Source organism: Schistocerca piceifrons, chromosome 3 (genome assembly GCF_021461385.2).
Source record: "Schistocerca piceifrons isolate TAMUIC-IGC-003096 chromosome 3, iqSchPice1.1, whole genome shotgun sequence".
Taxonomy (NCBI): Eukaryota; Metazoa; Arthropoda; class Insecta; order Orthoptera; family Acrididae; genus Schistocerca; species Schistocerca piceifrons.
Genome location: NC_060140.1, coordinates 115,722,688 through 115,748,399, shown reverse-complemented (window position 1 = coordinate 115,748,399; position 25,712 = coordinate 115,722,688). Strand labels below are relative to the sequence as shown.

The 25,712-nt window shown below is 44.5% G+C and overlaps 1 protein-coding gene and 1 non-coding gene across 2 annotated transcripts in view; both read right to left on the bottom strand.

Annotated features, from left to right (window-relative positions):
* The window catches only part of LOC124789473 (lysophosphatidylcholine acyltransferase), a 642,390-nt gene that overhangs the window by 81,849 nt on the left and 534,829 nt on the right, over positions 1 to 25,712 (bottom strand). The window lies entirely within an intron of this gene.
* Positions 22,433 to 22,507, bottom strand: Trnat-ugu. The gene has a single exon. It is a non-coding gene; the product is annotated as a tRNA-Thr (tRNA).

The following is a 25,712-nucleotide window of genomic DNA, read 5'->3' as shown; positions in this document are numbered from 1 at the left end:
AATACTTACAATACAAAAGGAGCAGCTACATGCTCACTGCTCAAAAACCAAAATCAGACTGACTCCCTTTGCCAACATGGCTGTAACTATTTATACTTTTTTAACAATCCCGAACAATCCTCGGCATTGTTTAAAATTATTATTTCATTAATTAACAATTAAAACTCTCATCCTAAAACAAATCACATTTCAATGATTACCTAGATTCTTATACATTAAACACATGAATGAATTCTAGTCTTTATACTAATTGTATCGTGTATAAACGCTGAGGTGTCAAATGTTAACAAGACACTTGTTATATTTACTAATTACAGAAGATTCATATCATATAAAATATTCCTAGCAATTAATGGACTTCTACACATTAGTGTAATTAAGATTCCGTAACTGTTTTCTTTGTAACTCTTTCACAAGTACATATTCCCCATACGCATCTATGTCAGAAATTACTGTTTATGATTAAAATTTACGTGTTTGATAAGTTTCTATTAGACTGTTATGTTTCAAGCGGCAGACGTTACAAGAGAGGCGTTGTGCAGCACAGACAGGTTTGCAAATTAAATTCCTAGAGAGTGAATTCCCGGAAGAGTCTGGCAACTTATTGGTTACTCCCGGGTACGTATCGCGAATTGACAAGAACGAGAAAAAAAAAAAACATCACAAAAATTAAAGCTTACCAACAATGATTCTGCCTATGCGCCTTTCGCGAATGGAACAGCTTGAGGGGGCGGGGGGGGGGGGGGGGTGGGGAAGGGCAGAGTGGCTTGCAGAGTGTAGATGTAGAAGTACAAAACGCAGTGGGGAGGCAGAACTTTAAAATAAACAACGTGACACCACGTATTTCTTGATCAGATATGAGGTACCTTCTCACCTGCATGTTTAAAAGCGTGTTGTACGTCAAATTAAGATTGAAGTTTTGAAACACATTGTATATGTGAATCTCATAATTCAATGAAATTTGGAAGTTTGAAGCTGGAGTACCCAATCTTTTTCAAATATACTGTCTTATGAATAAGTGTCTCAACCGCATTTGACTGATATACTACGATTAGCCGGTTTCGGCTCTCGGGAGTCTTAGTCAAAACTGAAACTATCTTCTTTTCACTAGCTGATAACGACAGCAATTAAAAAGTTCTGACAATGATTCAGCCATTAGGAAACGACAGAGCTCTCGCAGCGACACAATAGCTGCAGAGATATGTAATGCACGGGACGAAAGCTGTCGTAATTAAACCTGCATAGCGATTAAAACTACTGAAAAGACACGACATTACAAAGCACAGCAGTTGGTAACGGTGGCCATTAAATAGCTCTGAGCCAGCCAATAATAAAAAGACTTTTACCGCAGCGATATTACAGCTGCCGAGACATAAAACGCACGAGACAAAGGCTGTCGGAGTGTATCCGCAAATGAGATTAAAACCAATGAGAACAGCGTCATTTTAGTTCCGATGAGGACTGATTAGAGTCGAAACCAGTTAACAGAAATGTACGTATCAAATGACACTGGACTCGCATTCTGGAGGACAAGGGTTCAATTCCGCCACTGGCCATCTTGATTTGGGTTTTCCGTGATTTCCCTAAATCCTTTCAGGCAAATGCCGGGATGGTTCCTTCGAAAGGGCACGGCCGATTTCCTTCCCCATCCTTCCTTAAACCGAGCTTGTGCTCCGTCTCTAATGACATCGTTGTAGACGGGACCTTAAACATTAATCTCCTCCTCCTATCAAATGAGATCAAGACATTTATGAATAGAAGAGTACCTGTCAGAATTGTGAATGATTTTATGATTCCACTTATGATTGTTAGTTGTGTCGTTAATAGCATCTACGGTCCGTCGTAGTATGTAGGCGGCGGAACGTAAAGTACTTGCAGCAAATAAATAAATACATACATAAATAATTTTCCACCGATTGGTTCGTTACCTTAATGTGTTGGTGTAGGACTATTTGATCCAGAATGAAGCTCGTCTTTTACACTCACTGCTTCGCTTCTCGATGTGGTTTCAAAGTGCTTTCGCCAAGTTTGTCCACCTGAAGACACTATTGTACAAAGGAAACAGGAAGTAAATAGAGATGGGTGATACGAGAAGAATTTGACAGCACTGAAAAACCGAAGTCGATATAAGGATCCTAGAGTAGACGACGTCTCGTCATCATTATTGCGATTCGCGGAAGGCACAGCCACGACGAAAATACTCGACCTGGTATGTAAGACATTGTCAGAATTACACACTGACTTCAAGAATAATTTCTGTTCAAAAGAAGGCAGGTGCTGTCACGTGTGAATATTACATAGCTATAAGTTTAATGTGACGCGTTTGCAAAATACTGACACGAATTATTTACAGATGAATGGAGAAAGTGATATAAGCAGACATCGGGAAAGATTAATTTGGGTTTCGGAGAATAGGAGCACGTTAGGCAATACTGGCCCTACGCCTTAAAAAGAGAGGTTAAGGGAGACAAACCAATTTTGAAAATTTAAGGTAGAATATAATCTTTGAAATTCTGAGGGTAGCAGGGCTAAAATACATACAGAGAAAGGTTACTCGTACTTGGAATTTTTACAGAAAGCAGACTGCAGTTCCAAAAGTCTAAGATCATGTAAAGGAAACGGTAACTGAGAAGGGAGTCAGACCGAGTTGTAGCCTGTCTCTGGTGTTCTTCTGTCTGCAGGTAGACTAAGCAGAAAAGAAAACTATGACAAATTTGGAAAATTAATTGCAATTCAGGAAAAGGTATTAGGGATGAGGATGACATTGCAATGTTGTCGGAGAAGCCAAAGAACTTTGATGAGTAGCTGAACGGAATGAGTGAGTATTGACAAGATATTTTATTGAGTGATGATGGACGAAGCAATGAAGATTATGCAGAATGGCAATAATTAGAAAAGCGTTTCTGAAAAAATGATATTTATCAAATCGAATATGGTATGAAGTGTTACTAGCGAGGAGAACACGGCTAGTGTCATCACACGCCGGCCGGAGTGGCCGAGCGGTTCTAGGCGCTTCAGTCTGGAGCCGCGCAACCGCTAGGTCGCAGGCTCGAATCCTGCCTCGGGCATTGATGTGTGTGATGTCCTTAGGTTAGTTTGGTTTAAGTAGTTGTAAGTTCTATGGGACTGATGACCTTCGCTGTTAAGTCCCATAGGGCTCAGAGCCATTCGAACCATTTTTTTTTTTGTCAACACACGATTCCCCAGAAACTTCGCTCAGTGGAAGAGGAGTCAGTACAAGCGAACACGTGGCTCGGCTTATCCATAGACACTCGACCGTCCCTAAGAAAACGACCGCCAAAGTTTTCGAGGTACTTTACATACACTTTACCGCGTGATATCCTCAGACAAAATAGGCGGCACTGTTTTTAGCGTCGCGGTTTCTTAATTTTGAGCTCCGTGTTCGAAACCCGATTATTACTTTTATCTTGTCTGGAGAAGATCACTACAGGCCGGCCGAAGTGGCCGTGGGGTTAAAGGCGCTGCAGTCTGGAACCGCAAGACCGCTACGGTCGCAGGTTCGGATCCTGCCTCGGGCATGGATGTGTGTGATGTCCTTAGGTTAGTTAGGTTTAAGTAGTTCTAAGTTCTAGGGGACTAATGACCTCAGCAGTTGAGTCCCATAGTGCTCAGAGCCATTTGAACCATTTGAACCATCACTACAGGAATGTTTTATTTATGTAACGTTATCCTTTTTCGTCTAACAAATTGTTTGTCAGATAAATGAACTTGAAAAAGAGATAACTATTTGGAACTGTTTTAGGTGAAATCCCTGTAGCGCATAGTGATTCGTAAGTCAATTACAAGCGCCAGTCTTCGGAAAAGTGATCCTGGCTTGTCGCGAAATTATTGCCAACGCCCGAAATCTCCAGCAATGTCAACGACATTTCTTTCCAAAGTGAGATTCATACGAAGAAATTTGACTGTGCTAACCTTTGCGTGATGCGGGTAGTGTTCGGAATATCTGGGTTTCGAATATTTTTGCGATCGGTATCTAGGACAATGCACCAAATCTTACTGAAGAAAAAAAACATAAGAATAAAATATAAGTTAGTATAAAAATTGATATGAGAAAGAAATATCAGAATATGAAAATTTTAAAAGATTGTAACCCCTCAACATACCGCACACACACTATATATATATATAATAAATGTGTGACACTTACTGTGAAATGAAGTTGTAATTTTACAGTCAATATAATGCCCTTGTATATTCTAATGTGATGATAAACATTCGTGCAGTAACCTTCTACAAACATGAGTAGATAAATGAAAACAATAAAAATAAAACAAATACAGAAAAGTGCAACGAAGCACTTTTTTGAAATAGTTATTTATTCCATGAATCGGTTTTTGGACCTTTCAGGCCCATCTTCAGATGGTGTGCAGGAGGAGGTGGAACATGCTTTAAAGCATCGCCACATGTATTCTCGGCACAGTGGCAGCAGCCAGCATTACGCTTTGAAACAGCTATGTAACCGCCTGCACACCAGCTGAAGATGAGCCTGGAAAGGTTCGAAAACCGGTTCATGGAATAAATAATTATTTCAAAAAAGTGCTTCGTTGCAGTTTTCTGTATTTACACTGACGAGCCAAAACATCCTGACTAGCTGCTTAATATCTAGTTTGTCCGCCTGTGAAACGAAATACATAATTGATTCTGCTTATCAGGGATCCGACAGTTTGTTGGTAGGTTTGTGGCATTAGACTTCTACGCACAGGTCACGTAATTCGCGTAAATAACGGGCCGCTGATTTGCGTACCCGATGCTGACGTCTGATAGCGACACAGATGGATTTAATACGATTTACATTAAGCGAATCTGGTCGCCGAGAAATCAACATGATTTCACTATAATGCTCCTCAAACCAGTGGGCCACGGTTCTGGCTCCGAAACAAGCACAAAAATACAGTTGAAAGATCACATCGCTGTCGGGGAAGACATCAAGCATGAAGGGCTGGAGGTGGTTCGCTTCGAATACTACCACAGGTCCCACGCAATCGCAGGAGAATGTCTCCCATAGCATAATACTGCTCGCTGCAGCCAGTGTCCGTGGCGCGCTGCACGTTTCGAGCCGCCGTTCACCTCAATGACGGCCTCTGTGGAGACGACCATCGACTTAGTGAAGCAAAAATGTGATTCACCCGTAGAGCCGGCACGTTTCCAGTGATCGACGGTCCAATCCAGATGGTCCCGAGCTCACTCCAGTAGTAATTGAGGATGTCGTTGGGTCAGCATGCAGACACGTAGGGGTGGTCCGCTGCGGAACTCCATGTTCAACTATGTACGACGAGTGGTGTACTCCGAAACACTTGCGCGTGCAACAACACTGTGCTCTTTCGACAGAGATGTCACAGATCGCCACCTATCCTACTTTACAGAGCAGACAAGCCTCCAAACCCAACGTTCTGTAAAGAGTCGTGGAGGGCCGGCCATTTAGCACCTAATGGGAGTTTCACTGTCCTATCTCTTTCGGCAGATGCTGCTGCGCCGTTTCCGATAAACTTGTTCATAGACTCTGCGTAATAATAATAATAATCTTCCCTCTCTCGAAGTCGCTTATCTCAATGGATTTCCCCATTTGAAGCCCCTATCTTCGCTAGGGTGATCCGACATTCGTCTCTACTCCGCTTACAAACTTTTGCTACAGCCTCACGTGCCCGCAACGCAGCCAGGTGGATCCCAGCGTCTTGGTCGGCAATTTTCATAATGGGGTTCAAATGGCTCTCAGCACTATGCGACTTAACTTCTGAGGTTATCAGTCCCCTAGAACTTAGAACTAATTAAAACTAACTAACCTAAGGACATCACACACATCCATGCCCGAGGCAGGATTCGAACGTGCGACCGTAGCGGTCGCTCGGCTGCAGACTGTAGCGCCTAGAACCGCACGGCCACTCCGGCCGGCTTTTCATAATGTTTTGGCTCGTAAGTGTATACTGAATAAACAGTTACGGGTTTATTTAACACCCATAATGGAAAAATTAAAATAAAAACAATAATCGGGTTTCGAGCACGGGGCGCAAAATTAACAAGCCACCGAGCCACAATTTCGTCTGATGGTAAATGGCACATAAAGTACCTCAAAAATACCACGACAACTTCGACTGCGTCTTTTTTTTCCCACAAACGGTCAAGTATCTACGGATAAGGCGGGACACGTGTTCGCTTATTTCGACCCCTCTTCCACTGATCGAAGTTCCTGGGAAATCATGTCACTGCACCTACCGTGTTCTCTTTTCTGAAGGAATTTGTCTTGACGGTAGCCTCGTACGGAAGTGAAACGAGGACAATAAACGTTCAGATAGGAAGAAAATAGAAGCTTTTCAAATGTGTTACAGAAAAACGCTGAAGATTAGTTGGGCCCATCGACTAACGAATGAGGAGGTACTGAATCGAACTGGAGGAGAAAAGTAAATTATAGTACGGAGGGATCGGTTGATAGGACGCTTCCTGAGACGTCAATGCACGGAAGTGTCAAGAGTAGAAAGTGTGGAGGGAGACGAAGGCTCGAGTATAGTAAGCAGGGTGAAACGTGTGGAGGTTGCAGTAGGTCTGCAGAGATGAAGGGACTGGCACTGCATAAGCTAGAGCGGAGAGCTGCATCCAGTCTGTATACGGACAGAGTCAGAAGAACGACATGTCCACCGGCACCGAAGACACGCTACGCAGCGGGCAGCATGGCAGGTCGTGGTAGTGGTAGTGATTCGGCGGCGGGTTGTAGTGGCGCGGCGGCGGCGGCGGCGGCGTAGCACACGCTAAGCCGGCCGGGCGCGCTGCGGGGGCGCGGTCGATATAGGGGGGACGCGCACAGCAGACCAGCCCGCGCGCTCCTCACGCCGTCTGCTGCCGGATGCTGCGCTAAACGGCGCCCGCACCGCACGCTACCCGCTGCACTCCGAGGCTCCGCCGGCTGCCGCATCTGAAGGCGGCCTCTCACGCTACCTTTTCCGCCGTACGGCAAATCGCCGGGTTTCAGTCAGTCCGCATCACTAAATGGGGGTTTCCACGCCCCACTGCAAGTGGCCCGAATACAGCTGCCGTCTGGCGATCGTATGTCACTGAGGAGGCCGGCCACCGTACACTGGACGACCAGACGAGTCTGATCTGCATTTTACAGTTTTGTGAATTATGTATACTCAGACGCTAAACGGTCAAGCCGTCGGCACGCAAGATGAGGCACCTAACGTTGATGTGGAAGCAGACGGGTAATCCATCGTCACGAGACAGAACAGCGTCGGGAAGACGGACGATCTGGTTAACGTGTTATTGCGCTCTCAGCGCTCTCCACCGGCAGTTGTCGGCTTTATTTGGCTCGCAACCCATACAGTTTTTTTCACGAAAATGGACGCACGTAAAATTCCTTCTTTAGCTCTATCAAAACGCACATTTCCTCCCTTGCCATATGTACCTTCTCATTAGTTAGTCGATGGGCACATCTAATCTTCAGCCGGCCGGAGTGGCCGAGCGGTTATAAGCGCTTCAGTCCGGAAGCGCGCTGCTGCTACGGTCGCAGGTTCGAATCCTGCCTCGGGAATGGATGTGTGTGATGTCCTTAGGTTAGTTAGGTTTAAGTAGTTCTAGGGGATTGATGACCTCAGACGTTAAGTCCCATAGCGCTCAGAGCCATTTGAACCATTTTTTGAACCATCTAATCATTTGTGTAGCGCATTTCAAAAGCTTTTGTTTATTTTTTTCTATCTGAACGTTTATCGCCCATGTTTCACTTCCGTAGGGGGGCTACCCTCAAGACAAATAGCTTCAGAAAAGACTTGAGAGGAGAACACGGTAGGTGTCGTCACTCGATTTCTCAGGAACTTCGATCAGTCGAAGGGGGGTCGAAATAAGCGAACAAGTATCTCCGCTTATCCGTAGATACTTGACCGCTAGTGAAAAAACGACAACAGAAGTTAACGTGGTATTTTTGAGGTACTTTATGTGCCATTTACCATCAGACGAAATTGTGGCTCAGTGGTTAGCGTCACGGCTTATTAATCTGTGTCTCTGGTACACATAAATGGTTCAAATGGTTGTGAGCACTATGGGACTTAACATCTGAGGCCATCAGTCCCCTAGACTTAGACCTACTTAAACCTAACTACCCTATGGACATTACACACATCCATGCCCGAGGCAGGATTCGAACCTGCGACCGTAGCAGCAGCGCGGTTTCGAACTGAAGCGCCTAGAACCGCTCGGCTACAGCGGCCGTCTACACATAAATAAAAACTTCAGTATCTGTGAACATGTATCTTTCCGTTTTGTCATTATTACAAGTCTAGTTGGTAAGGACATCAGCTTATGAAAGTTAACCAAAGCGAACAAATTCACCCCTAAAAGAGAACGTACTTATATTTGTATAACTCAAGTATTACATAAGTAATTTCTATCAATGTCGTAAGAAATTCGCACAGTTCTTTACAATACGCGAAGATAAAAAAAATAACACCTGAGATACAGCAGGACTCGAACCGTCTACCAACCTATCGTGTTCTATAACGTGGTGCGTCTAGCCTCTATGCTGGGCTGTAGCTCCTTTCTGAGCGATTTTGTATTGCGTGTTATAGAATTCTGTAGGCTTCAACCGCCGAAATGTTATTAATTCACATTTGTCATAAGTCCTAACAAGAACCACACATTTGCGGCGAATCTCCAATGTGTCATTGCTGTCTTTGCCTTGAAACGGTTTAGTCTCGTAACACGCGCGTTATAACGCGATAATAATAACTAAATACGAAATTTATTTAACCAGCAATCTGACGACTTCCCCCGTCGGTTTATTACAACAAATCGTGCCAATAACGATTCGTTCTCGAGAAATTTAGTGTGCTGATGCTTAGAAACAGCATATATTCGTGGTGGTGGAAGGTATAACATAGAACTCACCGAATGCGGGCTTCTACTGAACACAACAAATACGATATCGCGCCTTGTTTTCTGCGGGCCTCAAGCCTTATGCTCGCGGTGTAGCGAGCGCTCTTGCTCACGTCCTCTAAGTTTAGCCGAACTTTTGTGTTTCACGCAAGGAAATGGCTCCTCAACGTGAAACAGCAGGAAGTGACCGCGCAAAATTACTAGAGCGCCACGTCAACGATAGTTAGCCCATTCTACGTACCGACAGCCTAAGGCCCATTTCACACTAGTCCGAAAAGCGTATAATCCTGCACCGTATTCACGCCCATGCTATGGGCAGCCATATGGTGCCTTTCACATCTACGCGGCACGGTCCATTGCCGTCCAAACGGGACACGGCAGCCGTACAGCAGCCGGGCGACCCCAAAGCAGTGGACGGCTGCCGTGCCGTGAGCTCGGTGGAGTCTGGAGCACTGAGGACGGCACTGCAGCCTCCGGAACAACAGTGCCTGCCTCAATTCGTTCGTTCTACATGTGTTTACCTTTCTTGTTTTTGTTTTCGCTAACTACTACTCTTAGGCGTACACGTGGTTTGGGAAGTAGACACTGTGCGATGAATCTATTTAGTGGAAGGCGGACCAGTTTTGTGGCACGAAACTATCGTAACCCGTCGAGGGTCGCAAAATACTTGCGTGAATCCCTCAGTTGAATAGGAAGCTATGTCGGATATTTCAGTCTACCGGCTCTTTGGCACGCGAGTGGCTTCGTGCAAGGGACTAAGTCGGCGTCAGGGTCTAGCTGAGGTTTATCAGGTCTAAAATGGTTCAAATGGCTCTGAGCACTATGGGACTTAACATCTATGGTCATCAGTCCCCTAGAACTTAGAACTACTTAAATCTAACCAACCTAAGGACATCACAAAACACCCAGTCATCACGAGGCAGAGAAAATCCCTGACCCCGCCGGGAATCGAACCCGGGAACCCGGTTTATCAGGTCCCTATGGTTGGAGACAGCATAGAAGACTCTGGTATCAGGCTAGGGAGATAGAAAAACGAGCTTCTGGGTTGGTATCTTGGTCTGATTTTATTGCTTCTTCCTGACTTTACATGAACATGTCGAAGAGCACAGACACTGAGTCATAATTTCAATGAGCGTAGAACATAGATGAGGCTTACTAGAAACAGATTACTAGAACAAACAGCCTGCCTGGTCTACGACCACTGTAAGTGGGAATCAGTCACAGGTACAAGTAAGCCCAGTTTTTTGCGTGCCAAATTCGAATGAGTATCAAGCATCTGACATATGCCTTCATCCAGAGAAAGGAGATGATAATGCAGGCACTCTTTCGAAACTCGAGATTGTATCCAAATTAAATGTAGTAATACTACTGAGAAAGTACTATCCAAGGTGAAAACAACAACTACATCTACCTCTACTTCTACATGGATACGCTGCAAATCACACTCAAGTGCTTGGCAGAGGGATCATCGAACCACCTTCAACTAATTCTCTACTATTCCACTCTCTAACACTGGAAAAACTAACATCAGCATCTTTTCCTTATTTCATTATGATGATCGTTTCTCCCTGTGTAGGTCGGCGTCAACAAAATATTTTCGCATTCGGAGAAGAAAGTTGGTAATTGGAATTTCGTGAAAAGATCCCGCCGCCACGACAAAACGCCTTTGTTTTAATGATTTCCACCCCAAATCCTGTATCATGTCCGTGACCCTCCCTCCCCTATTTCTCGGCAATACAAACGTGCTGCTCTTCTTTGAACGTTCTCCACGTACTCCGTTAACTCTACCTGGTAAGGATCCCACACCGTACAGCAGTACTCCAAAAGAGGACGGACAAGCGTAGTGTAGGCAGTATCTTTTAGTAGATCTGTTGCATCTCCTAAGTATTCTGCCAGTGTTCTTTGGTTAGTCTTCCTCACAGCATTTTCTGTGTGTTCTTTCCAATTAAAGTTGTTCATAATTGTAATTCCTAGGTATTTAGTCGAATTTACTGCCTTTAGATTCGACTGATTTATCGTGTAACCGAAGTGTAACGTATTCGTTTTAGTAATCATGTGGATGACCTCGCACTTCTCATTGTTTACGGCAACTGCCAATTTTCGTACCATACACATATCTTTCCTAAACCATTGTGCAATTTGTTCTGATCATCTGACAATTTTACTAGACGATAAATGACTGCATTATCTGTAAACAGCTTAATACAGCTGCTCTGATTGTCTCTTAAATCATTTATATAGATAAGGAACAGCAGAGGGCCCGTAACACTGCCTTGGGGAACGCCATAAATGACTGTTTGACGCGACTTCTTTCCGCCAGTTACTGAGAACTGTGACCTCTCTGACAGAAAATCACGAATCCAGTCACATAATTGAGACGATATTCCACAAACACGCAATCTGGTAATAAATCGCTTCTGGAAATCTAGAAACGCGGAATCAATTTGAAATCCCTTGTCGATAGCACTCAACGCTTCGTGTGAGTAAATACTTGTGTTTCACAAGAACGATGTTCCCTAAATCTATGTTGACTGAGTGTCAAGAGACCGTTCTCTTCGGGGTAATTCATGATGTTCGAACACATTGTATGTTGCAGAATACTGCTGCATTTGGACCCTAATGATATAGACCTGTAATTTATTAATTACCCCTGTTGCAGAAGACTGTGTTTAGTAACTCTGCTTTAGCTGCACTGTCATCGATATTATTTCCATTGGTATCACGCAGAGAAGGCATTGATTGTGTCTTGCCGCTAGCTTACTTCACATAGGAGCGGAATCCCTTTGGATTTTCTGCCAGCTTTCGAGACAAATTTTGTTGTGGAAACTATTGTAAGCACCTCGCATTGAGTCCGCGCTAAATTTCGAGCTTCTGTAAACGATCGCCAATCTTGGAGATTTTGCGTTCATTTAAATTTGGCATGCTTTTTTCGATCTTTTTGCAACAGTGTCCTAAGCATTTTGTGTACAAATGGGGTCAGCTCCGTCGCTTATTACTTTATTTGGTATAAATCTCCCAATTGCTGTCTATACTATGTCTTTGAATTCAAGCCACATCTGGTCTACACTTACTTTGTTAACTTGGAAAACGTAGAGATTCACTCTCAGGAAGGCGTCAAGCGAATTTTTATCTGCCTTTTAGAATAGATATATTTTTCGAGGATTTGGGGATTACAATATCAAGTCTCTTTACGACAACCGTGTGTTCACTAATCCCTGTATCCGTTTTGATTCTCGTTATTAACTCCGGATTATTTGTTGCTAAGAGGTCAAGTGTGTTTTCACAACCGTTTACTATTCGCGTGGGCTCATGAACTAATTGTTCGAAATAATTTTCAGAGAATGCGTTTAGCACAATTTCGGATGATGTTTTACGCGTACCTCCGCACTTAAAAATGTATTTTCGCCAACGTATCGAGGATACAGGGAAGTCACCAGCAACTATAACTGCATGATGCGGGCACGTGTTTGAAATTAGACTCAAGTTTTCTTTGAGCCTTTCAGCAACTGGATCATCTGAGCTGGGAGGTCGGTGAAAGGATCCAATTATTTTGCTCCGGTTGCTAAAAAAAAAAAAAAATGGTTCAAATGGCTCTGAGCACTATGGGACTCAACATCTTAGGTCATCAGTCCCCTAGAACTTAGAACTACTTAAACCTAACTAACCTAAGGACATCACACACACCCATGCCCGAGGCAGGATTCGAACCTGCGACCGTAGCAGCCTCGCGGTTCCGGACTGCAGCGCCAGAACCGCACGGCCACCGCGGCCGGCTCCGGTTGCTAAGATTGGCCTCTACCCACACTATCTACTTCGATGTCGAGTAACGTTTTGTGTAGCCAATGGACAGGCGAATGCTCTTGAATAGGTATTGGTGATGGATGATGTGGTTAGCAGCTACCTTTGCCGATATCTGGTCTTGAGATCTTGAGAGTTGCAGCTACAATCTATAGCACACAGAACGAAAACGATACTCACTCGCCCGTTGCATAATACTCCGTTGTTGTTGTTGTTGTTGTTGTCGTCTTCAGTCCTGAGACTGGTTTGATGCAGTGTTTTATTTTATTTATTTATTTATTTGATGTTTTTACATATGGTTCCAAGTGCAGCTCGTAAAACTAGCACTTTTCTAGGTCTTAAAGCTGTAAACAGCACAAAAACATTTCTTCCTACAGGAAGAAGCGCGAAGCGAAAACTATTACTGTCACGGAGAATAATCGCAAGAGAGAATACGTTTACCTCCATGCTCCTGCTGACTCTGGATGGCGCCTGACAGCTTCAGGAAAAACGCCGCGCAAATGAGTAAGCTACGGGAATCCACACACTTTCATAACCGATGAAGACCTCGAACACGGATACTTGTGTACAAGGTAGAGCACGTCTCCTTGCTGAACAATCTAAAAACGTTAATCGTGAGATAGATAACTATTTTCGTCACGCTACGAAGAGTAAAGGGAGGGAATATATATTTCTGTTTTGACATAACGTGTATTTACTGTGGCACGAAGGAAATAGTTTCAAAAGTACGTTCCCTACTTCATAACTGGGAATTGTCATGTTGGGGGATTGACGGCAGAGCACAATCGACGGTCTTCCATGTCCATAGTTTAAAAAGACGAATCTCTCCTGCCCTCCCCCCCTCCCCCCACCCCTCACGAACGTACACACACTCAGGAACAACGTGCGCCTAACGAACCAGTAGGTATAAACAGTTTATACGAAATTTCTTTCATTCGGAGAGATCGGCCAAAGGAAAAAGAGTGGCAGTCCATATTAAACGCAACTCGTCTAATTCCAAATTGGTTTATGCTATGTTATTAAAGCTGTCTTGAGTGTTATTCGATGCACCTATCCACGATAGTCTATCCAGAGCAAGCCTTCGTCATCTTTGAATAACTGCTGCATGCTACACTCGTTTCAACTTGATTACTGTATTCGTCTCTTGGTCTCCCTCTACAATTTTTACCATCTTGACTTTTCTCCACTACCAAACTGACAATTCCTTGATGCCTCAGGATGCGTCCTATCAATCGGTCCCTTCTGTTAATCAAGTTGTGCTATCAATATCTTTCTTCGCAATTCGGTTCACTAACTTTCGCAGGATTAATTTATTCAGGTTAACCGGTTTTCGGTGTACAAGGTCATCATCAGACTTTAAATGACTAGCGTCGTCAAAGAAGTTAACAATGTTTGTTAACAACATTGGAAAAGGTGTTACTCATGTAGACTAAGGAACAAACACACAGTAAATGTCATGTTTGACAGTGCGGTGGTAATGCAACTGAAAAGGTAAGAAGTTGAGAAATAAATAAATATAAAGGGAAAACATAAACAGAAAACTTGAGAATCAGTACCTATATAACAGTTTACATTAAACATACAAACCCAATAAAATGAAGTAAGTATTTGACAAAACTTCAAGAGGCACTGCACATGGAAAGTGATATTTAAACCAAGGAAAAGAAAGAGTTAACAAACCTCCCTAAGGTGTTCTATACGACTCAGGTCAGGACTCTGTGCAGGTCAGTCCACTGCAGGGATGTTATTGTCGCGTAACCACTCCGCCACAGGCCGTGCATTATGAATAGGTGCTCGATCGTGTTGAAAGATGGAATCGCCATCCCCGAATTGCTCTTCAACAGTGGGAAGCCAAAGAAAGTGCATAAAACATCAACGTTGGCCTGTACTGAGATAGTGCCACGCAAAACAAGGGGTGCAAGTCACTTCCATTAAAAACACGATCACACCATTACACCAACGCCTCCGAATTTTACTGTTGGCACTACACACGCTGGCAGATGACGTTCACCGAGCATTCGCCATACGCACACCCTGCCATCGGATCGCCACATTGTGTGCTGTTATTCGTCATTCCACGCTACGTTTTTCCACTGTTCAATCGTCCAATGTCACGCTCGTTACACCAATCGAGTCGTAGATTGGCATTTATGAGGGTGATGTGTGGCTTATGAGCAGCCGTTCGACCATGAAATTCAAGTTTTCTCACCTCCCGCCTAACTGTCGTAGTACTTGCAGTGGATCCTGATGCGGTTTGGAATTCCTGTGTGATGGTCTGGATAGATGTCTGCCTACTATACATTACGACCCTCTTCACGTGTCAGCGGTCTCTGTCAGCCAACAGACGAGGTCGGCCTGCACGCTTTTGTGCTGTACGTGTCCCTTCACGTTTCCACTTCACTACCACATAGCAAACAGTGGACCTAGGAATGTTTGTGGAAATCTCGCGTACGGACGTATGACAAGTGGCACCCAATCAGCTGCCCACGTTCGAAGTCCGTGAGTTCCGCGGAGCGCTGCTTTCTGCTCTCTCACGATGTCTAATGACTACTGAGGTCGCTGATGTGTAGTACCTGGCAGCACAAGGCACCTAATATGAAAAACGTACATTTTTGGGGGTGTCCGGATACTTTTCAAAAGTCAAAGGAGGATGAGTTACTTTTCGTAGTTACAGACAACAAATGTGTATTTTAATTGTAAATGTCACATTGATATGAGACAGTTTGTATGTTGGAAAGTATCGAAACACGGAATTATAAAGTCCTGTGACGATTTCTGCGGTTTTATGACCATGTATTTACGAGACAAGTGTTGGATAAATTTCCAAGTGCACTTGAATAAACTGCCAGTCAGTGTTTATAAATCGCTGCTATTTTCACATGTAGGTAATATTTATACATGAGAATGTGATTCTTGCAATTTACGCAAGTTCTCAAATTTGTGTGTGTTTCTAAGTATTTCTGCACGACAGACTGTAACGCAATGTATTCGACAATATGATTCAGTGAATCAAACCTACAAAAAAAATATTGTTGGCTGTCACTTCTTTTGTTACTCCAAAACTCGAGCGTTGATCTTCCATTTTTTTTCTGTGAATAGTTTTACTTTACTAGTGAGGTGGGGATCTTTTTTATACATTTTACTTGTCCTTAAAAACCGGAACGGTAAATGAAGAAAAACTGAAAATAATAATGGACAAGCAGGTGGTACAAATCGCATACATATTTATTATAAATTTGACAGTTCCAAAAGCGTTGTTTCTTCGTGAAATTTCGGCGCCGTCTGCAGTGTCAATGTAAAATAATTAATTAGAGCACAGATTCGAAACTATGAATCAGTGCAACAGAGAGCGCAAAAAAATAACTTTGGATGACACTTCTTATCCTGTTACCGAAGAAACGTAAATAATTTTGAATCTGAGCTGTGGTAGTATGGCGAAAAAGCAGAATACTATTGTTCTTCACATCTTTAAGCCAAGTTCGGTTCGTGGTATCAAATTGTTAAGATGGCCTTAAAACACGTACACAATGTTTCACGGTACTTCTAAAGGTTATAACACCCACAATACGCTAAACGCAATACGGAATACGAGCTGAAATGCTCCGTCCCAAAATCACGTGACTTGAGCGGCAGGAGATGCTGCGGACAGAATACTCGTACCGCGCAACCGAAAAATGCTCACTCCACAAATACTTATACTCTACGGTGGGACCACGTCTTGGCCTTATGCTGACATCAGCGGCCGAGCTGAACGCTGTTGCCGGAAGAGGCGCCAGCTGCGCAGGTGCCGCCAGCGGGGAAAGGCGTGCAGCCAGGAGAAAGTGTTGTGTTGTTATCTGTGGCGTGGCGGCGTCCAGCGCCTTGCTGGAGCAGCAAGTTCCCCAACGTACGCTTGCCCTCGCCCCGGAACCACAGTGTCAGAGCAACATGAGGCTGACCGCTTCCGCCTCCATCCGTCCATCCATCCTACACATTGACACGAGTTCCTGTTCCGGAAACGGTTTCTCCCGTTTGCTGCTGTTATACACGCGAGGGGTGTGTTTAATAAATAATACGACACCTTTTCTTCTCGGTCAAATTTGGTTGGAAAAATCCGGAATTTTGGAACATAGTAGAATATTCCCACTTCAACCCCTATATTTCCATGAAGTTCCCATGGGTGTCGGCGCTACACGTACCCTTCAAATGGTATCTGTAACGGAGGTATACGCCATGCAGAGAGCTGTCATTGAGTTTCTTCTGGTGGAAAACCAGAGCAGCGCAGCTACTCATAGGTGCTTGTAGAATGTCTGCGGAGACCCGGGAGTGAACAAAAGCACAGTGAGTCGTTGGGAGAGGCGTCTGTCATCATCATCTCAGCAAGGTCGTGCAAACCTGCGCGATCTCTCGCTTGCCGGCCGGCAGCTAACAGCTGTGGCTGCTGCAATGTTGGAACGTGCGGACACTCTCATTCGTGTTGATCGACGGATCGCAATCAGATACCTCGCTGCACAACTGGACGTCTTTGTTGGCGATGCTGACACACTAGTCCACCAGTCGTGGTAGTCAAAAATGTGTGCCCACTGGATTCATCGCCATCTAACAGAAGACCATAAGGAGCAATGAAGGACCGTCTGTGGGGAATTGCTAGGGCCTTACGAAGCTGATCACAACACTCTTATATTGAACATCGTCACAAGCGATGAAACATAACTAGAGACTGGAAAAAAATGAGAATCCACTGACTGGCGCCACACCACCTCTCCTCCGAAGAAAAAGTTCAAAGCCGCACCCTCATTCAGTAAAGTCATGACAACAGCCCTCTGGAACTCTGAAGAACTTACTCTGTTTGATCTTCTTCCTCATGGTGCAATGATCAATTCTGAAGTGTACTCTGCTACCCTCAGGAAATAGAAGAAACGACTTCGGCGAGTTCGTCGCCACGAAAATGCAAACGAACTTGTCCTTCTCCATGAGAACCCAAGGTCTCACGCAAGCTTGTGCACCCGAGACAATCTCACAAAACTTCATTGGACTGTTGTTCCCCGTCCTTCCTATGGCCTGGATTTCATGCCTTCCGACTTCCATATGTCTGGCCCAATGAAAGATGTGCTCAGCGGGAAGCAGTACGTGGATGACGGGGAGGTTGTTGACGCAGCAAGACGTTGTCTCCGTCGTCGACCCGTAGAAGCGAACTATTCAGCTACACAAGCCCTCCCAGTAAGGTGGCGTAAGGCTGTCGCACTGAACGGAAACCAAGTTGAAAAATAGGGTTTTGTAGCCAAAAGAATAAGGAATAATATGCTGTACTTGAATCGTTGATAAAACCAACTTTCTTATTGAATGCCCCGCGTCGAGGACAGTACTGTTTCTACAGATTCAAAATAGCTTTAGTTTCCAAAATGGACTATAACATAACTCAGTGTCTCCAAGTTCAACAAGGCTTTTACCGCTAGATTCCATAGAGTGTCGGATCGACAGTTCAAAATGGTTCAAATTGCTCTGAGCACTATGGGACTTAACATCGGAGGTCAGCCGGCTGGTGTGGCAAAGCGGCTCTAGACGCTTCAGTCTGGAACCGCGCGACCGCTACGTTCGCAGGTTCGAATCCTGCCTTGGGCATGGATGTGTGTGATGTCCTTAGGTTAGTTAGGTTTAAGTAGTTTTAAGTTCTAGGGGACGGATGACCTCGGCAGTTAAGTCCCATAGTGCTCAGAGCGATTTGAACCACTGGAGGTCATCAGTCCCCTAAACTCAGAACTATGTAAACCTAACTAACCTAAGGACATCACACACATCCATGCCCGAGGCAGGATTTGAACCTGCGATCGTAGCAGCCGCGTGGTTCCGGACTGAAGCGCCTAGAACCGCTCGGTCACAACGGCCGACCATCGATAGTTCAATCCTCGTAATCGATAAGGGCAGACTTCTGATCGAGCTGCGGCGGAGTTATTAGTTTCTTCACGTTTGGAGGCTACTGATTCCATAACTATGTCTTGGGTTAATGTAAAGTGCTCCAGTCGCTGGTGAGAACTTTATGAAGTCTACTATCGGTTTCGGTATTTATATTAGCTCTTTTCAAGTCTGTCTAAAAATTATACTGGAGAGAAGTAATAGCCAAATGATAAAAATCCAAGTCAGTTCGATTTAGTATGTTAATTGTCATTTTCCGAGGGCGCGTTGCAAAGAAACGTCTCCGAATTTTTTGTGTGAAAACCTGTAAAGCTTTTTGCCTCAGCCACGTTTTGTGTCACGGCACACCGTCACACTTCCACTTTTCCTCTGAGGAACAGAGCATTGAGTGGCAGGCATTTCCAGACTGAAGACATGATTATTTAGGTGGGACATTTAGTGAACAGAAAGTGTGAGAAGCTACTGCTTTCACTGGCATCAGCGATTCATGTAGTGCCTGAAACAGACCGTTACGGACAAGGCATGATATTCGTCTCTGATCCCTTTCGCCCACGATTCCTTTGTGACGATTGTTCTTACGCCCTGTCACATGGCTGTATGTTACACACCATTCCTTGTAGACTTAATTCGACTAAATTCTATTATCCTCGTTTTGCTTTTGTTGATGTTCATCTTATATCCTCCTTTCAAGACACTGTCCATTCCGTTCAACTGCTCTTCCAAGTCCTTTGCTGTCTCTGACAGAATTACAATGTCATCGGCGAACCTCAAAGTTTTTATTTCTTCTCCCTGGACTTTAAATACCCACTCTGAATTTTTCTTTTGTTTCCTTTACTGCTTGCTCAATATACAGATTGAATAACATCGGGGACAGACTACAACCCTGTCTCGCTCCCTTCCCAACCACTGCTTCCCTTTCATGCCCCTCGACTCTTATAACTGCAATCTGCTTTCTGTACAAATTGTAAATAGCTTTTCGCTTCCTGTATTTTACCCCTGCCACCTTTAAAATCTGAAAGAGAGTATTACAGTCAACATTGTCAAAAGCTTTCTCTAAGTCTACAAATGCTAGAAACGTAGGTTTGCCCCCCCCTCCCACACACACACACAGAGAGAGAGGGAGTGAGGGAGAGAGATGGTCACGGCGCGGCATTTACTCAGGACGCGCTGTGGTAGCACACCGCGGAGCCTCCTGCGACCGCAGCACCTGCTGAATATTGCAGCGCTTTGCCGCTGCCTCCCCCGTGCACAGTGAACACTGCGGAGTAGAGCTGAGAAAGCTGAGAACAGCGGCGCCGGCCGCAGCCGCCGGAAAAACTGGAACGTTAAAGGCACGCCGTCTCGCCGCAGCCCGTGTCGCTACCTGCTCCTCCAGACACTGTACACGCCGACACGCAGCAACACGGCAACGGGCTTCACTCGTTAGGCGCGTTAGTTACATCGTATTCGCTGCCTCCTACAACCGCACCACAAGTGTCTCTCTCACGCTCGTAGACACTCCTCAGCTACCTGCAGCTTGTACCTGTTTGTACTGCTCTGCTTCGTAATCCTCCTCTATTCTCTAAAATTTTAACTCCCCAATATCAGAAGTTTCTCTGCCTGCCGTCCTTGAAATATATGCACATACGATGAATCACCTAACACTTGCACGGACATGGAAGGCACTGTCGATACGCGGTTTTCACATAATTGAACTTCAGGTACGCATCTGTATTTGCAGCCTATACACAAATTTTGAGACGTCGATGAAAGGGCAGTTATTTTACAACAGTTATAAATTTTTGAATAGGACAATGCCTGTTGTTGATGATGATGATGATGTAGATGATGATGATGATGTCCCATACTCTGAGGAGCGTAGGGGAAGACCCGCACCGCTGTACTGGGCAAGGTCCTAGTGGAGGTGGTTTTGCCATTGCCTTCCTCCGACCATAATGGGGATGAATGATGATGATGGCCGGCCAGAGTGGCCGCGCGGTTCTAGGCGCTTCAGTCTTGAACCGCGCGACCACTACGGTCGCAGGTTCGAATCCTGCCTCGGGCATGGATGTGTGTGATGTCCTTAGGTTAGTCAGGTTTAAGTAGTTCTAGGTCTAGGGGACTGATGACCTCAGATGTTAAGTCCCATACTGCTCAGAGCCATTTGAACCATTTTTTTATGATGATGATGAAGACGACAACAACAACAACAACAACACCCAGTCATCTCGAGGGAGGAAAAATCCCTGACCCCGCCGGGAATCGAACCCGGGACCCCGTGCGCGGGAAACGCAAACGCTACCGCAAAACCACGATCTGCGGACAGGGCTATTGACAGTAAAATTCTAAAACTAGCGTGAATGAGAATATCAATGGTGTTTGTTGGAGGAAGCTAGTGCAAGCGGTTAACGAGTTATCGTATTGTGAACATCGTAAACACCAATAGCTATTTGTTCCAGTGTACAGGGCGTTTTCGTAAGAGGCTGCAAAAATTTAATAGGACATACAGGATACTTCACTGAACAATTTGAGGTAGAGAACATGGGGAAGCCAGCTTAAGGACATAATAGGAATAAAATCACATTGCTGGGTACTTTTTTATTTACATTAGTTAACTGCAAATGCTGCCACTGACACAATTAACGTAATACTTTTACTGTATCTTACAGAATGTGCTGAAACTGATGGCCATGAACCTCAGTGCAAGCATGACATCGGCGAACAAGACTCTGACGCACCCTGACAAATGTCACTGGTGTCTTTCGAATCACATCACAGGCGGCTACAGTTCTGACAACTAATTCCATCTCCGTATCCACTGGGCTCCTACACTCAAATGACTTAACATATCTCCAGAGGAAATAATCAAGGGGATTCAGGTTAGGGGAGCTCGCAGGCCACGGTATAGGACCTGCCCTTCCAGTCCAGCGACCAGGAAGTACTGTACCGGTACTGCTCCATCGTATTGTGCTGTACGTCTCTGAATAGCACTGAGTAACGAATGGGTCTGTCGTTGATTCATTGCACGTTCTGTCATGTGACAATGTAAATATAACAGAGCCACCTTTTGGACAAGTAAACAAAATCTTCATCATGAGTTTCTGGTAATGAATGGGTCTGTCGTTGATTCATAGCACGTTCTGTCATGTGACAATGTAAATACGATACAACAGAGCCAGCTCTTGGACAAGTAAACAAAATCTGCATCATGAGTCTCTGGTAGTCAGGCTCGTCCTATTTCTTTCCTTGTAGGATATAAAGAAAGTACATGTAAATAAACAACGCATTACATACAAATTTCTACACATGTTAGTCGCTAAAAGCTGGAAAACAGTAATGCTAGACAAAGCGGTAGACAAGTTTACTTCGACATCTCCTTAACCTGGTTTCTCCGACGCTAGGTTCCCTGCCTCAAATTGTTTAGTGGAGCACTCTCTATGTCCTGTTATGCCCTTACGGAAACACCCTGTATATAGGAGACGGCGTACGGAACACTATAGTGATTCATTCGTAAGTACTGCTCGAGTGTTTGGAATACCCACCGCGTCGGATTAAAGGAAGCCATCGAAGCAGTTCAGAGAGGTGCGGCTATATTTGTTACCGATAGGTTTGATCAATAGGCCAGCTGCTCCGTGATCTGAAATGGCAATCCTGGAGGCAAGACTAAGTTCATTTCGCGAGCCACTATCGAGGTCATTTAGAGAACCGGCATTTGAGGCTGACTGCAGAACAATTCTATTGCTATATATGACGGTAGTATCTGTTCCCGAAAGAACAGTTACCGAGGATGACCATGCAGCTTTGCTAGAAATGAAATGATAATTAAATGGACACCCTAGCTGCAACAGTTGTTGATGTACTTCATTGGGGACATGTTGAAAATGTGTGCCCCGACCGGGACTCGAACCCGGGATCTCCTGCTTACATGGCAGACGCTCTACCCATCTGAGCCACCGCGGGCACAGAGGATAGTGCGTCTGCAGGGACTTTTCCCTTGCACGCTCCCCGTGAGATCCACATTCCCAACATGTCCACACCACTACATTCGTAGTGCGCCTAATAGATGTTTGCCCATCATACTCATTACTCGTGGGAGATTAATCTACCAAGTCCCGTACGAGTTCGGGCATAGCGTGTGCGTTCGCACAAGAAGGTCAATGGTCGGGAAGCCATATTTTAACTATATATGACGGTAGTATCTGTCCCGGGTTCGAGTCCCGGTCGGGGCACACATTTTCAACATGTCCCCAATGAAGTACATCAACGCCTGTTGCAGCTAGGGTGTCCATTTAATTATCATTTCAATTCTACTGCTGCCAACGTACATTTTACGTATCACGAAGGTAAGATGACAGAAACCGGGGATCGCACGGACGCTTACAGACGGTCGTTTTTCCCTCGCTCTATTTCCGAACTGAACAGGAAAGGAAACGAGTTGTAGTGGTGTGTGGTACCCTCCGCCATGCGCCATAGGGTGGCTTGTAGACTATACAGGGTGGTCCATTGATCGTGACCAGGCCAAATATCTCACGAAATAAGCGTCAAACGAAGAAACTATAAAGAACGAAACTTGTCTGGCTTGAAGGTGGAAACCAGATGGCGCTATGATTTTATTGCATTAATGTGGTATTTACAAGTAATCGCGCTGTAACAGCATGCGTTCTCACAAATGATAAGTTCACAAAGGTACATGTATCACATTGGAACAACCGGAATGAAATGTTCAAACGTACCTAGGCTCTGTATTTTAATTTAAAAAACCTACCTGTTACCAACTGTTCGTCTAAAATTGTGAGCCATATGTTTGTGACCATTACAGCGCCATCTATCACAAAGCGAAAAAAGTGGTCCAACTAAAACATTCATATTTCTTTACGTACTACACGAATATGTAATAAAAATGGGGGTTCCTATTTAAAAAAAAACGCAGTTGACATCCGTTTGACCTATGGGAGCGCCATATAGCGGGCCAACCATAGCGCCGTCTGGTTTTCCCCTTTAAGCTAGACGAGTTTCGTTCTTTGTAGGTTTTTCGTTTGATGCTTATTTCGTGAGATATTTGGCCCAGTCACTATCAATGGACCACCCTGTGTATGTACATGTACATGCAATTTTCTCAAAATACGTAAACGATTTGTAGAAGGCGTTGTAACCCTTCAATGCGGCACTAACAATACTATCTTTTCTTCTGACAGATATTCGCCTTTCAGTATAAGGTAGTGGGTAATACTGGCCACATACTCTCGGACTCAGTCACAAATTTATGAAGACGCTGTCGTGATGGGGTAGTCCCTAAAGCATGTCCGAACTACAGGAACCCTGAACGTATCGGGTCAGCTTCAGCCACAACTTGCAATACATTTGGTGTGACTGAAGCAAGGTGTGTTTCAGGCGAGATGCTTTTTCCAGAAGCCGGGCTGACAGAGCGTGCCTCTCCGCCATCAACGTCATAATCGTTCGAGCTAACAACATGCACCAGGATTCTGCAACAGACAAACGTTCTAGTAATTTGTAATTGTCCACATCCGTTCTCTTTTCTCCTCCTTTTCTTTCTACCAGCCACTCTCTTTCCGCGAGATACCTGTAGAAAGGAGGACTGCTGATATTTTAAAAAAATATCGGGAATAAAATACACCGATATTAAAAAAGTCATTATCAATTCACGATATATCGAAAACTACCGATATGTTGACGGAAAAAACAGTGACGCAGGAGCCCATAAAAATATCGGCTGCGCGCGCGCGCACACACACACACACACACACACACACACACACACACAGAGAGAGTTTTAGAACAGTATATGTAAGTATTGATTTATTATTAGCTATTCTGTACATCAACAAGCTGGCAGCCTGCCTATCCGAAAACAAACGAAGTAGGTTACAGTACACTTGTTCGCCCACTGCTTGAGTACTGCTCACCGGTGTGGGATCCGTACCAGATAGGGTTGATAGAAGAGATAGAGAAGATGCAACGGAGAGCAGCGCGCTTCATTACAGGATCATTTAGTAATCGCGAAAGCGTTACGGAGATGATAGAAGAACTCCAGTGGAAGACTCTGCAAGAGAGACGCTCAGTAGCTCGGTACGGGCTTTTGTTGAAGTTTTGAGAACATACCTTCACCGAGAAGTCAAGCAGTATATTGTTCCTTCCTGCGTATATCTCGCGAAGAGAACATGAGGATAAAAATCAGAGAGATTAGTGCCCACACAGAGACATACCGAACAATACGAACAATACGAACAATACGAGACTGGAATAGAAGGGAGAACCGATAGAGGTACTCAAAGTACCCTCCGTCACACACCGTCAGGTGGCTTGCGGGGTATGGATGTAGATCCACTTAGAGCAATAATCGAAAGAAAAACGATGCACGTTCACGCTTGGCGATAACCACTTTGCGAACAATGGTAACGGCATGTACGTCGCACAATAAAAGCTGTCCGACCGGTCCGTGGTTCCGTTTCGTCACATATCGGATTTGTCTGGAACACTTCATATCGACTTCCCAGCCAGCGACCTAGCAGTTGCAGAGTCAAATCTGCTTGGTGGAGGTAAACGTCGCAGTTTCTGTTGGTGGCGTCGAGTGGTGATTACGTCAGGATCTCCCCTCACACGTCTCGACCCACCGTAAAGACCAAATCTTGTCATTTAGATTTTTGTTCGTACTTTGGAGCAACTGTTTCGAAGAATGGCGATGTGAAGAAATAGCGCACTAGTTGCGTTATTTTTTTTTAATGCAACTGGGGTGCTGTTTCTTCACATCGGAAATCTTGTTATTCCATTCATATCCTGCCGCCCAGTGCAAGCGGACTATTACTTTCGTGCCACATATACTTGCTTCACAGAAAGAGAAAGATTGGAAGCGATGAAAGCTAAAAAAAAGTAGTAAGGCTCCTTCATACAATGAAAGTAAAATTATGTTCTACTACAATCTGAAATATTTACCGAAAATTGTGAAAAAATGTAATGTAAAATAAAAATATCGGCACTCATGATCGGCATTTTGATGTCGATATGTCGGGTGGAGATATATCACCGATATGTATCGATATTATGTCGGGAAAATATAAGTGTGTCTTTTATTTTTTTCGAGCAAATACTATATATCGATGTTTTGTCAACAGCTCTAGTTGGAAGATGCCGCATATCTAGAGACGTAC